The sequence below is a fragment of the Amphiura filiformis genome, chromosome 19 (genome assembly GCF_039555335.1).
Source record: "Amphiura filiformis chromosome 19, Afil_fr2py, whole genome shotgun sequence".
In the NCBI taxonomy this organism is placed as follows: Eukaryota; Metazoa; Echinodermata; class Ophiuroidea; order Amphilepidida; family Amphiuridae; genus Amphiura; species Amphiura filiformis.
In genome coordinates, this window is record NC_092646.1 from 16,724,727 (window position 1) to 16,737,456 (window position 12,730).

Below are 12,730 nucleotides of genomic sequence, written 5' to 3' on the forward strand. Positions count from 1 at the left end.
TATGTGTTGTTTTCTCCAATCATTTGCATCCAACAGTGTGCTCGCTGCATCGCACAATAGAATAGCTACAGGTGGTTACATCCCTCGCCGTTTGTTTTGTTACTAAATTTAGATGATTTTCACACTGTGATAATATGATATTTTCAGTTAACAGGTACTTTTGCATAGTGCAAAGCAGACAACGGACCACAATGGCCTCATTCCAGTGGCATAGTTCAATAATCTCAATTAAACAATCATTGTGCAAAATTTTGACCTCAAGTTGCAGAGTATGAGTTTTTGTACTCAAATTTTCAAAGGTCATTCAATGAATGTACAAATGTATTGGGGTTTTAAAGAACTGTGCCCTGATAGATGAGCATGTTGTGCATCCTAGTGCAAGCCTGGCAGTTTGAATCAGTAGTTTACCGACCCGTTGATTAATGTTGATGATTTTAATGATTTTGACAGCATAACGATTTTCTTGGGGAGAATATGTGGGTGTGTAGTAATCAGTTGGTGTCTTATTATAAAAAGAAAACAGGTCGTTTCCATGGTATTCATCCTCATCCCCTAATTTGCATTTGAAGTGTGCAGGCCTACATACATGTGAATTAACTAGGCAAATGATGATGATGGTAATAGATGCAAACCTTGCAAGCGATCCTCGGGCTAGGTCAAAAATTGTGTTTCAAGAATCAAGTTGCTGAACCCCTATCTAGATGTGCATGATGTTGCCAGTGAGCCTGCTTATAGACGAATCCAACGAGCCGAGTCATGGTCAGGATTTGGGTCCCCGCAGCACCAAACTGGTGTTGTGACTGCCAAATTGGGTGGATTAAAGCCACTTAAAATTCGATGTTAGATTCAATTTGTGTTGTAAACTGTCATCATTCTTTTGTCTATGTGTAACATGGGTGATAGAATGCAGTTTAAAATACCCTCCAAGGCCGCATCATTTCACATTTTAGGTGAGATGGAGCCAACTGGGACCCAGCTATGGCTGCCATTGAGGTGTAGAAATGCATGAAATTGGATTCGTCTATAGGATCCATAACAGAAAACAAAGGGGTCACAGTCCTTCCCTGGTTTGGGGAAGAGGGGAGATACCTTAAAGCTGGGATGGAACAGGGATATAGGCCCACACCATATGTTTCACATGTTGAAACTGAGTCATGGTGTGCATGTGCAAGGAAGTCAAATGTGACAATGGAAGCTAAAACAAAACAAATGATAATCAATTTACTTTTGACTGGAAGAGTAATCGGTTGAGGAAATAGCAAAAAGCTTTTAAAAAGTCATCACTTAGAACTGTCTGAAAAAGTGAACATTTTCATTGAACATTCACCACATATTAGGCCATTCCATTTAAAATCCACACTACCCCTGTGGAAGATTTAGCTAGAGTCTGCCACAGAGGGAGTATCAATTTTGAATAGAATAGACAATTGGGTAACTTCCATTTGAAATATGCACTCCAGTTGTAGAAGATATAGGTAAAGCCATAATACAGGGGGAGTATGGGTTTCAAAATGATCAACTCTGACCAATTACATTTGAAAACCATACTCCCTCTGTGGAAGATATTTCTAAAATCTTCCACAGGTAGTATGAATTTCAACTAGAATTAAGCCCATTGTGTATGATATATAAAAAATAAAATTATTGTGTTGATTGCTTGGGTAGAAATACAAAAGGCTCAAACATATGCTTGGTGTATCACTGATGTGCAAAATTAAAGGTTGTTGAAATTATTGTCACTTCTGACAGTGTGGAAGATAATGCTTAAAGTGCACCTGGATGCTCACAGAGTGTATCGATCCATTTGGATTTCTGATTTTTTTTCTCTGAAGAACTAATCACTAAGTCAAAGGAAAAAAATGATATCACAAGCCGCTAATACTATGAGCATGAGGGTTATTATAATGGGATACTTTGGTGGTATTAATTTTAATTTGCAGGTTTAAACAGCTAGCATACACATGTGTGTCTGAAAATATTTTCGCAGACATTTTTGCTCTGCAGTAAGTTTTGCACTTGCACTCTTATGAGCTTGCAGAAAAATTATTATGTGTAAGTCTAAAATTTAGTGTGTATAAAGTCTCAGACAACAAAACTAAAATACATGTTACAAGTAAGAATATTTAAAATTTCTGCAGCACGAAAAATAATGTGCTACAATTACCACTTGTATTCAAGGTACGTTTGAACTCATTCTTTGGGGTAATAATTAAGAGATTAAAGAACAAATATGGGGTTATATAAAGAATTTTTTTAAAGCAAGGATGGTGTTCACTGTTGCGATTTTTTATAGTAAGATAGTAAAGTGACATCATCTGCTTTTTCAATAGTAATTACAAGTGGCATTGACACATAAAACAAATTACCAGCATAGCAGGCACTTATCAATGCAAAATTATGAAACATGATCTTCATCCGTAGCATTGTCTATTTTAAAGACATTTCTTGTTCGATAGTAATTACAAGTGGCATTATACCTTTATATCTTACACACTGAATAATTTCATTTACTTATTCATTTACTTTATTCTCTCTTGCTTCGCAAAATATTAGAGCTTGAAAAATGTATATTTTGCCCCTTTTCTCTCTCTCTCTCTCTCTCTCTGTCTCTTATCAAACAATCATCTTTGCAGCGACCCATTCATTTCCATTTGTGATCTCATCAGAGAATTGACGACTGCATTTTTAAAGCTCTACATTTTCCAATACCTTAATGCCGGTGAATACAGCCAACCATCTTTTACAAATCATTGAAATTCATGACACAAATCCATGTGGTCAACTCACAGCGAGTACCAAAGACCTTATCGGCCAATGGCAGAGCCGCCGAGCGCTGGCCATCATCTGCGGCTCAATTTTCATGGGTTACCATGGAAACGAGTATTTGCCCAGAGATACAGGTGGATGGCTCGTATAGCGAGACGGTTATCTGTGGGATTAGGAGAGAAAATATTCGATGGATAGTAGTCGAGATAGAAGAAAAAAAAAAAAACCGGAACTAGTCCCGGAGAAGATTTGTCGTGAATTTGAGACGTTGGCTCTGATAGCGTCTCCTAAGATACATAAGGGATTTGGACTCATGAATTGGAGGCGAGGCTCCACCTTTATGTGTACCAGATGGAGATCGCCTGATTTTGAAAAGACGGCTTAAAACTGCCGTGCCGGCTAACGACCTTTTACTACAAAATTATTGTGCTCTTATCTTCTATTCCGAGACCTTTCAGTGCATGGTTAAAAGTTGAATTCACATGATTTTGTAGTGTAAAATCAGTTGATGATTTTTGAGATGGAAAGCGGGCATTCAAGTACATTGTACTAGAAAGAAAATGGTCATAATGTGTGTGTGTGCACGCAAGTGGTGTGTGGGTGGGAGTGATTTAATGTGATAGATTTTTACGGGACAAAAGGCAGTAATGTCCCAGCATTTTGATGATTTCCTTGGACAAACCACCTTGTCATTGAGTTATGAGAACAGAAATATTATATTGCTAATCTCAGGAACTTGGGGTCCAAAGTGGCATCTTCAACCAGTAATTAGATTAGAAGTAAAAGCTGTAACTTGCAGTAGTGTATAAGGTGGGGGAGGGGGTCAGACTGCCCCCGATAAACTAAAATAGTGTACAGTTGCAAACTGACCTTGTACACACAAAATTTCATGCTGATTTGGGGCTAAACACAGTGTAACATTTACAAATTTTGTGTGTTTCATGCACAATTGTTCAGAAAAGACAGGGTCAAATGAAGCCCACTGGGATTTTTTTATCTTGCCCTCCCCACAACTAAGTGATGTTATAAAAAAAAATAAAAAATTCGCAAGTGGTGTGTGGGTGGGAGTGATTTAATGTGATCGATTTTTACGGGACAAAAGGCAGTAATGTCCCAGCATTTTGATGATTTCCTTGGACAAACCACCTTGTCATTGAGTTATGAGAACAGGAATATTATATTGCTAATCTCAGGAACTTGGGGTCCAAAGTGGCATCTTCAACCAGTAATTAGATTAGAAGTAAAAGCTGTAACTTGCAGTAGCGTATAAGGTGGGGGAGGGGGTCAGACTGCCCCCCCCCCGATAGGCTAAAATAGTGTACAGTTGCAAACTGACCTTGTACACACAAAATTTCATGCTGATTTGGGGCTAAACACAGTGTAACATTTACAAATTTTGTGTGTTTCATGCACAATTGTTCAGTAAAGACAGGGTCAAATGAAGCCCACTGGGATTTTTTTTATCTTGCCCCTCCCCCACAACTAAGTGATGTTATAAAAAAAAAATAAAAAATTTGAGTCCCAGACTCCTGAACCCCAGGGTAGAAATATAGTGATCACCAACCACAGACCTTGTATACACATGTCAATGTATGCTTGAGACAAGATATTGATTGGAGACTTGCCCTTTTGGAAGGACAACTTTCACTATTTAACCCCATGAGAACCTGCCTATTGGTCAAAAAGAAGTTTTCATTATCAATTGGACCAATCAGCGACATTATTAGAATAATTTCACCACACACAAAAATAGGGGTGAATTATTTGCAAAGCTTCATTTGAATTGGTGATAAAAGTGAAGATATCACAAATTTGACCAATCAGAGGCAATGTTAGATCGGCAGATAGTACTCAGGGGGTTAACAACTTCTAAAATGTATCTTTACAAGAATATTCCCCATAAAATATGTATTTAAAATTAAATACTGTTAGAAATATAGTTTTATCTCTTTGAAAGTTACTCCCTTTGAAAGTAAAGATCCTAAAAGCAAATTCATTGATGAAATATAATGATTATTTTATCATCATTGAATCATAGCTGAGAGGGCATCTGTGTCAAGACCACATTGCTTGACCCACTTGATGCATATTTAACCATCCTCATCTTTCTCATCACATGAGTATGAGGACATTGCCACTAACCCTTAGGCTTTGATTCTTCTGGTGCCTGGATTCTTGTAGTGTGTTCATACAAACCTGAAACTTGAACTTGGTTGATTGTACTATTAAAAGAATATGGGATGTCTTTATTTCCCTTCAAGATTTGGAATTTTTCCTTCATTTTTTGTGTATTTCTTACATGTGGAAGCAAATCCTCAGACCTGCCAACTAGTACCTTTTCTCCGTATTCCATATGGGAATTCGTTAAAAATATGGACGTACCCTTATTCTAAAAAAATATGGTTTTGATCATTGACAAAAAATAAATAAAAAACCCATTTCAAGATGACTGCGTCCCTCTGCGTTGTTGTATTAATGTATGAAAGAGACTAAATTGCCATTGCATGCATTGTAAGTGTGTATGAGGCTGAATGATACACGAACATGGTAAGGGCAGCCATTGGTAGGTCCCGTTGATTGCTACATGCCGTACATGCGCAAACTTTTTGAATCGATTTACAATCAAGTATTCCAATGTATTGTATACAGAGAATTATTGTTTCTTCTGAACATAGCTTACAATGTATGTGGAAAAAAAAAAAAAGTTGTTTGTTTGTCCTCCACCGCCCGCTCCTCAGATTAAGGCCTGACCAATATTTTTTTTTTCTATTTTTTTTTATATAAAAATAAGTAAAATTCAATTTTTTTTTCAGATTTGGAGTATCTCTGGACCTAGCTAGAGCTAAATACTAAGATCTTTCATGGTTGAAAATAAAAAAAATGCCCCCCCCCCCCAAAAAAACATTTTGTGTCTTCAATATGCAAAGTTATTGTCATAGTCTATTATTTTTAGTGACTTCAAAATACATTGGATTTGAAATCATTAAAAGACTATGACATGAACACAAATTATAACTTTAACTGCATATTAAAGAAACAAAATGTTGTTGTTTTTAAGTCACCATGAATGACTGTAGCATTTAGCTCTAGATAGGTCCAGGAATACGCCAAATCCGAAAAACAAACAAACAAAACAAACGCCCGCCCGCACGTCCTCTTTCAAAGCTGTGGAGGACAAACAAACAATTATTTTTTGTGTGCCTTATGTGGAAAATGAAGGTATGGCATCTACGGGGTACGGGCCATAATTTTATCGAACGGGGGACAAAGATGGATTCACAATCACTCAAAGCAGATTCTTCTCGGAAAGGAGAAAATCATACATGATGATGTGCAATTTGTAGTGTGGATAGTGGATCGTATAACATTGTACGTAAGCTCGTCAATACTTTTTTGATATTTTTGGAAAAAACGTTTTTTAATGAAAAATAAAATAAAACTTTTAGGGTTTCAGAATATAGTTTTGTGATCTGAAATCTGGCAGGTCTGAATCCTGAAATTTTCCTGTAATGAGCTTCCTTCCTGGATTCAACATTTGTTCTGTGGCTTCAGATTCACTTAAAAGAACATTGAGAACCTTGAAAGGCATTGGCTTGCATTGATCACCAGATACTTTGTTTACTATAACTTACAAGCAAGATTAGGCCAAAAAAAATGTTTGGTTGCCCTCAGAGACCAACCGAAGCATCGAACAACTTTTCGGCAAAATGGCCCATTTTTTGTTCTTTTCAGCCACTTTTTATAATTCAGACCGATAATGTTCCCCCACATTTCAAGCCAGATTGGTGATAACATGTTTGGATGCTCATATAGGCCTAACTCTTGGAGAATTCAGTCCATTTGCACCTAAAATTATTCTTGTTTGTTCTCAAAATTTGCAATGACCTCCAGAGGTGCATAAATGGATTATTAGTACGATTATTTGCATAATTAGTTACAGGGGTGAGAAGCTTTTAACATAATTATTAGAGTTAAATTTATTAGCAATTTCTGATTCTTCCCAAAACAGAACAGGTAATTTACTACGATCCACAACATGCTCATCTATCAGGGCACAGTTCTTTAACCCCAATACATTTTCACATTCATTGAATGACCTTTGAAAATTTTGGTATAAAAACTCATACCCTGCAACTTGAGGTCAAATTTTGCACTGCACTTGTTTAATTGAGGTTTTTGAACTATGCAATTGGAATGAGGCCATTGTGGTCCATAGTGTTACCAATGCAGCGAAGTATGCCCCAAGGGAAGCAATTAGAAAACGAGTAATTGCATATTAGCATTTCTTATAAAAACAATAATACAATTTGATTTTATAGTATTTTTCGGAATGCATTGTGATTGATTTAGTTCATGGTGCCTATATTGGCGCATGTATGTACAAAATGTGTGAATCTATGGGATGTAAACACCAAATATAAGGCAAACATATATCTATTGTAAAAGTGACGTAGATTTATGATGCATGGAGTGGGAGAGTTTGCATAATTCTGTAGTTAAAAAACAAGCAAATGTTTCAAGTCAAGTCATGATCTATATTTCCCTGTTTTCTTTACTTTTTGTCAATTTTGTGGGAGGATTCCGACAGCATTTTGAAAATAAGTTTGTGGTTCTGGTTCTGTATAGGAAGGATGCAAACAGGGTGTGGGTTTGGTGAGGCTGTACTCAAAGGTTCATTTTAGTCATTTACAACGTCTTATGAGAAAATACATATGCTTTGAACATTGAACACCAATGGTTAAAAACGAATGCTGAAGACTCCGAGGAGCAGCTGATAAGTGAGCATATAGTAACAAGATAACCAGTTTGGTGAACAATGTACAAATGAAGCAAAGTGATTCCACAGAGTGACAGCGCTATGGTCACCTGTGCTTTTATTTAACTTAGAAACATGGGAAACAAAAACAACTTGGTAACATGGTGAAAATGCAGATAATAAAATACTGCTTAAACCCTGATGTTGTTTTGCAATAGCATGAAAATCACTGTGATAGATAGTATACAGAAAATAAATTTTACACAGGGAAAAAAAAAAACACACATTAGAGCAGTTTCACGTGGCAAAAAAAAAAAAAAGCATGGAATAAAAAAAGATAGTAGATAAGTTACATCGAACCAGACGGACAAGGTCAGTTGAGTGCTCAATGAGGTGAATCATGAGCACACAAGCGAGTGATCGACAAACGGACCAGTCAGATGGGTCGATGAACTTAGATGAAGCCAAACAAGTAAAGCATATAAAAAACAAACAAGGCAAAATGAAGAACAATATATGTAGTGCAGTCAACTATTACAGTCAACTAGATACATTATCAACAAAAATGAATTGAGTAACCATGGGATGCACAACAAATTTATAAACAGAAAAGCAAAATCATTGACTTATGCAGACTAGGTCAATTGGAGCTCAGTAGATGGGACTTGAGCAAGGCAGAGCAGGAACGAACTGACCAAAAGGGCAAGCGTGTAACGACAGAATGCCCGGTAGGCCTACATGTAGACCATGTCTGATAGGTCAATGAAAGTAATCATGCATAAATATGAATGAAATGCTGAGCACACAAAAACCAGAAACATAATAAATTAATCGAGTGTAACAAAATAAAGGTAATCATGCATATCAAAATGAACAAACTATTAATGATATAAACCATTAGCAGTAAACAGTATTTAGTTGTGAGCGATATTGTATAGGCAATAATTATAGTTTATCTAGTTCAGCTAGGCTATTGACGGTTACCTTCGGTTCATGTGTGTGAGAACCGTAATTCTGCCGTCTTGGGTCCAGGTACTGGATATGCGTTCATCTTTTACCATTTGCTGAGCTACCCGATAAAGGTTCATACGTGTTGCCGTTAAGTTCTCTGTAATAAGCATTCCCGAATGCTTAAGCTCGCGTTTTGTTTGGTAGACTTGTGCTCTGTCAGCGTATGAAATAAATTTCATGATTATCGGCCGTGGTCTTGGTTTCGCCGATGTGTTTTGGTCTGTTCTGTTCGGTTTTCCCAACCGGTGGGTGCGGTCGAAATCATAATATTCAAAGTCAAGGTCTAATTTGTCTCTGATGATTTCCACGGCGACAGCTGTGGTATCTTCTTTAGGTTTTTCTGGGACACCATGCAGTAAAAGACAATTCCGTCTACTGTACTGTTCAGCCTCTTCAACACGATTTTCTAGTTGAGTTTTCTCCTTTCTCACCTGGTTAAGTTCTTGTCGGAGTGTAGCCATCTCTTTCTTGGTATCTTCTATATCCATGGAAACCGATTCATACACACTCTGTTTAATTTCAGGTTTTAGCATTTCTGTGATCTTTTTAGTCAGAGCCTTGGATACTGCATCCACAAGAGGGTTGAAAATCTCTGGCGTTAATAACACAACAGACACAACGGATGAGACAAGAGGATGTAGTAGATTGGTATCAGAAAGAACTTGTTTAACTGATTCTCTCATCTCACCGGTGACTTCAGGCTCACACTCGCCATCTAATGCAGCATCTGTATTTCCGGGCTGGTATTGATTGTGGCATCGATTGGTAGAGGTGCAGAATTTGGCTCCTCAGTCATGTCGGTGGAATCAAGCAAGTTTTGCTTAGATTTCTTCCGATCTTTCTGCTTGGATCTGGTCGTCATATTTGATCCAGATACTTCCTGATGGCTTCGATGTAAAGATTTTCAGGTTGATCTTGGTATATTGGAGATGGAAAGTTGATTTTTGGTGTGATTTTCGGGAGCTCAAATCATTCGATCACATCTCTCGATCAGTGTTTCTATGATGGTCTTAGCATCATCATCAGCTTTAAGCCGATATCTATCTGTACTACATATATGAGTTTTTATCCATCCATGTAATGTTACCATACTAATAACGCTACTAATTACATCAACTCCTTTGAGCACTGTCTTATTCCGGAACATTGTCCCACTATCCCCATTACAAGCAGAAGGCGTTAGTGTTAACACTCAATATGAGCGCTCTCAGTGCACAGGGCACGTAGGAAATCTTGTTGATAAATTGTCTGAAAATGTTGTTAAAATGTCAGAATTGTACATTTTCATGACCATATTTGGAATCTACATGAAAATGCATTTAAATGAGTACAAACATGCCTAGTATTGGTTCAGTGGTTCATACTCTCACGATATTGATTTTATACATAAAGGCTTAGCCTGCGAGGGTCTTAGCACAGCCAAACCCTAAGTAGATATAATTACACCGTACGTATGAAGCATTAATTTCAAACGTAGCCCCCGTCGAGAAACGGATAGTGTAAGAAGGTTAACTAACGCATCGCGTACGTCTGACAAGAATCAGCTGTAAGTGAGACGGCGGATAAGTGATCTCTTGTGTCTGCGGTTTGGCGTGTCACATCTGATGAGATGATACTTTTCTTCTTTTCTTTTTTTTTTACCGTAAATTGCATGAGTGTGAGGCCGCGAAGAAGGCAGTGCAGCTATTATAATACTGAATGATTATATATCCACGGTCGTATGCAAACAGGTTGTATGTGCTTTGTCATTAGTAGATCGTTTTGCATTCAACTAAATAACAATAGCGTCAGAATACTGGAAACTATTTGTTGGTGTCATGAAATTTGAAGCATTAACAGATGCATTATCCTTAAAAATAGCAAAACAAATACGCAAATCCATACCTTTTGCAAAATTTGATGACTTCCTAGTTTTGGGGAGTTCTAGTATTGTTTGGTTCTCTTGTGGCAATTTTCACATGCTGAAATACATTTTGTGGCTTATACTATCATGGCATTTGCTGCTGTAGTGTTAGTTGAAAAAATAATTAAATAGCGGTATTTTTAGAGATACCATTTTCCAGGAAATTTCCAGCTTTCAAACAGTTCTATTTGGATCACCTTATAAGAAATGTACCAAAATATACCGAGACACTTTGTCGAGTGTAATTTCAAGATAGCGCAATTATTGTCACGAGGACATTTTCTTCAACATCACCAGTGCTCGAACATAGGACCCCTCGCACTGCTGATGCCCTATCAACTTGATTGCCTTATTTCAGAATTTGGCAGCACTGCAGTGACAGCGCCAGGGGTGCGGGCATGGGGGAAATTATGATAATTTCCACCTTTTATGGCAATTTTGTGCCAAATTGGTTTATCATTCCCCCCCAAAAAATTCACTTTACCCCTGCCCCCCAAAAAATTCCTGGTCGCCACTGCAACACTGACATCTCAAATCTGTAAAAAGTATTCTGGGCCTTTAAATGTAGGTATTTGATTACACATTGCAGTACTGTTTGCATTTCTTCTGACATTTTAAGACAACTTTGAAGTAGTCTATTTTAAGTTGTCTGAAAAGTTAATATTTTACTATGTTTGTACATCGTAGCAGTACTGTATGTATTTCGTGTGACATTTTAGATAACTTTTATGTGATCTAGTTTTCTGAAAATGATAGAATTTTGCTATGTTGATGCATTTTCTTGATAATTATTAAACCAATTTAATAACTGATGTTTTGTCTCTCTCCTTTATCATTGCAGATCCATCCACCAGAACTCAAGACATGAAAATTTCAGGTAAGAATGTCAAAGATTTCTGATGTTTATTGCCAATAATAAGTATCAGGGCCGCAAAAGTTGTGCTAGCCCTGCTGTTATGCAAAAATGAGGTTGCCAATATTACACACAGGAGCTGTTTTCACATTGTCGGACGTACGCCCGGCAGAACTTGGTTGTCGCAAGTTGCCAGGAGTAGCTGTAGGCGCTGTCAGGAGTAGTGGCAGTGTAAGTGATGGTCGGTGTAAGTTCCATAAAGCATACAGCCGACGATTTACTCCTGAAGTTAGGAGTAGGGAGCTAGGTGTACAGTAATCTCTGCCAGGTGTATGTTGCAATGTGAATGCTGCTATGCTTGGCACCTGGTGTAAGTCTAACCTTTTTTGGGTCGGAACTAAGAAATTAACATTTTGCGTGGTTGAAAAAGGTGAAAGAAACACCGAAGTGGTAGCCAATGTTTACACATAGCAGAAGTAAATGCTTGGTGGAACCGGTTGGCGTAGTGCTAGGCGTACGTAGGCTAGGTAGGGACACACCGTGAGTTAGGACTAGGAGTAGGGATAGATTTTTATCAATGTTACGCTGGATGTAACTCAAAATGTGAACACAACTATGGTAATTGTAACATTGACTTGTGGGCTAATTGATAGGCAAATCCCAGCAATTTCTGGTCTATTAACCACCTGTAACAGTTAGCACTCAACTCATTAGCTGTGTTCACATTGTCGGACGATGCCCGGCGGAACTTGATTGACGCAAGTAAGTAGTGGTAGGCCGGTGTAGGCTAGGTAGGGACATGCGGTAGGAGTAGTGAAAATATCGTGGAATTTTTATCAATGTAGCCTAAAGTTTTCCACTGGTTACAACTCAAAATGTGAACACGTACACAGCCATGGTAATTGTAACATTGACTTGTGGGCTAATTGATAGGCAAATCCCAGCAATTTCTGGTCTATTAACCACCTGTAACAGTTACCACTCAACTCATTGCTGTGTTCACATTGTCAGACGTACGCCCGGTGGAACTTGATCGACGCAAGTTGCTAGGGTAGCGGTTAGGCGCTGCCAGGAGTAGTGACGGTGTGAAGGGTGGTCAGCGTTAGTTCTGCTAGGTGTACGTCCGACGATTTACTCTTGACAAAAAAGTCAGGAGTAGCGAGCTGGGTGTTATCCAGCTACGCGTATGTTGTAATGTGAACACTGCTACGCCTGGCACCCAGTGTAAGTTTTACCTTTTTTTGGTCGGAACTAAGAAATTACATTTCGCGTGGTTGAAAAAGGTCACAGACACACCGGAAGTAGCAGCCGATAAGCTAGGTAGGGACATGCGGTAGGAGTACGTAGGGAAAATATAACTCAAAATGTAAACACATACACAGCCATGGTAATTGTAACATTGACTTGTAGGCTAATTGATAGGCAAATCCCAGCAATTTCT

General features: G+C 38.0%; 1 protein-coding gene across 1 annotated transcript in view; it reads left to right on the top strand.

Annotated features, from left to right (window-relative positions):
* Positions 1–12,730, top strand: part of LOC140140996 (forkhead box protein O3-like) — a 136,433-nt gene that overhangs the window by 98,822 nt on the left and 24,881 nt on the right. Inside the window, 1 exon segment of the mRNA XM_072162771.1 lies at positions 11,278–11,313. The gene's annotated coding sequence lies outside the window, so the exon portion shown is untranslated.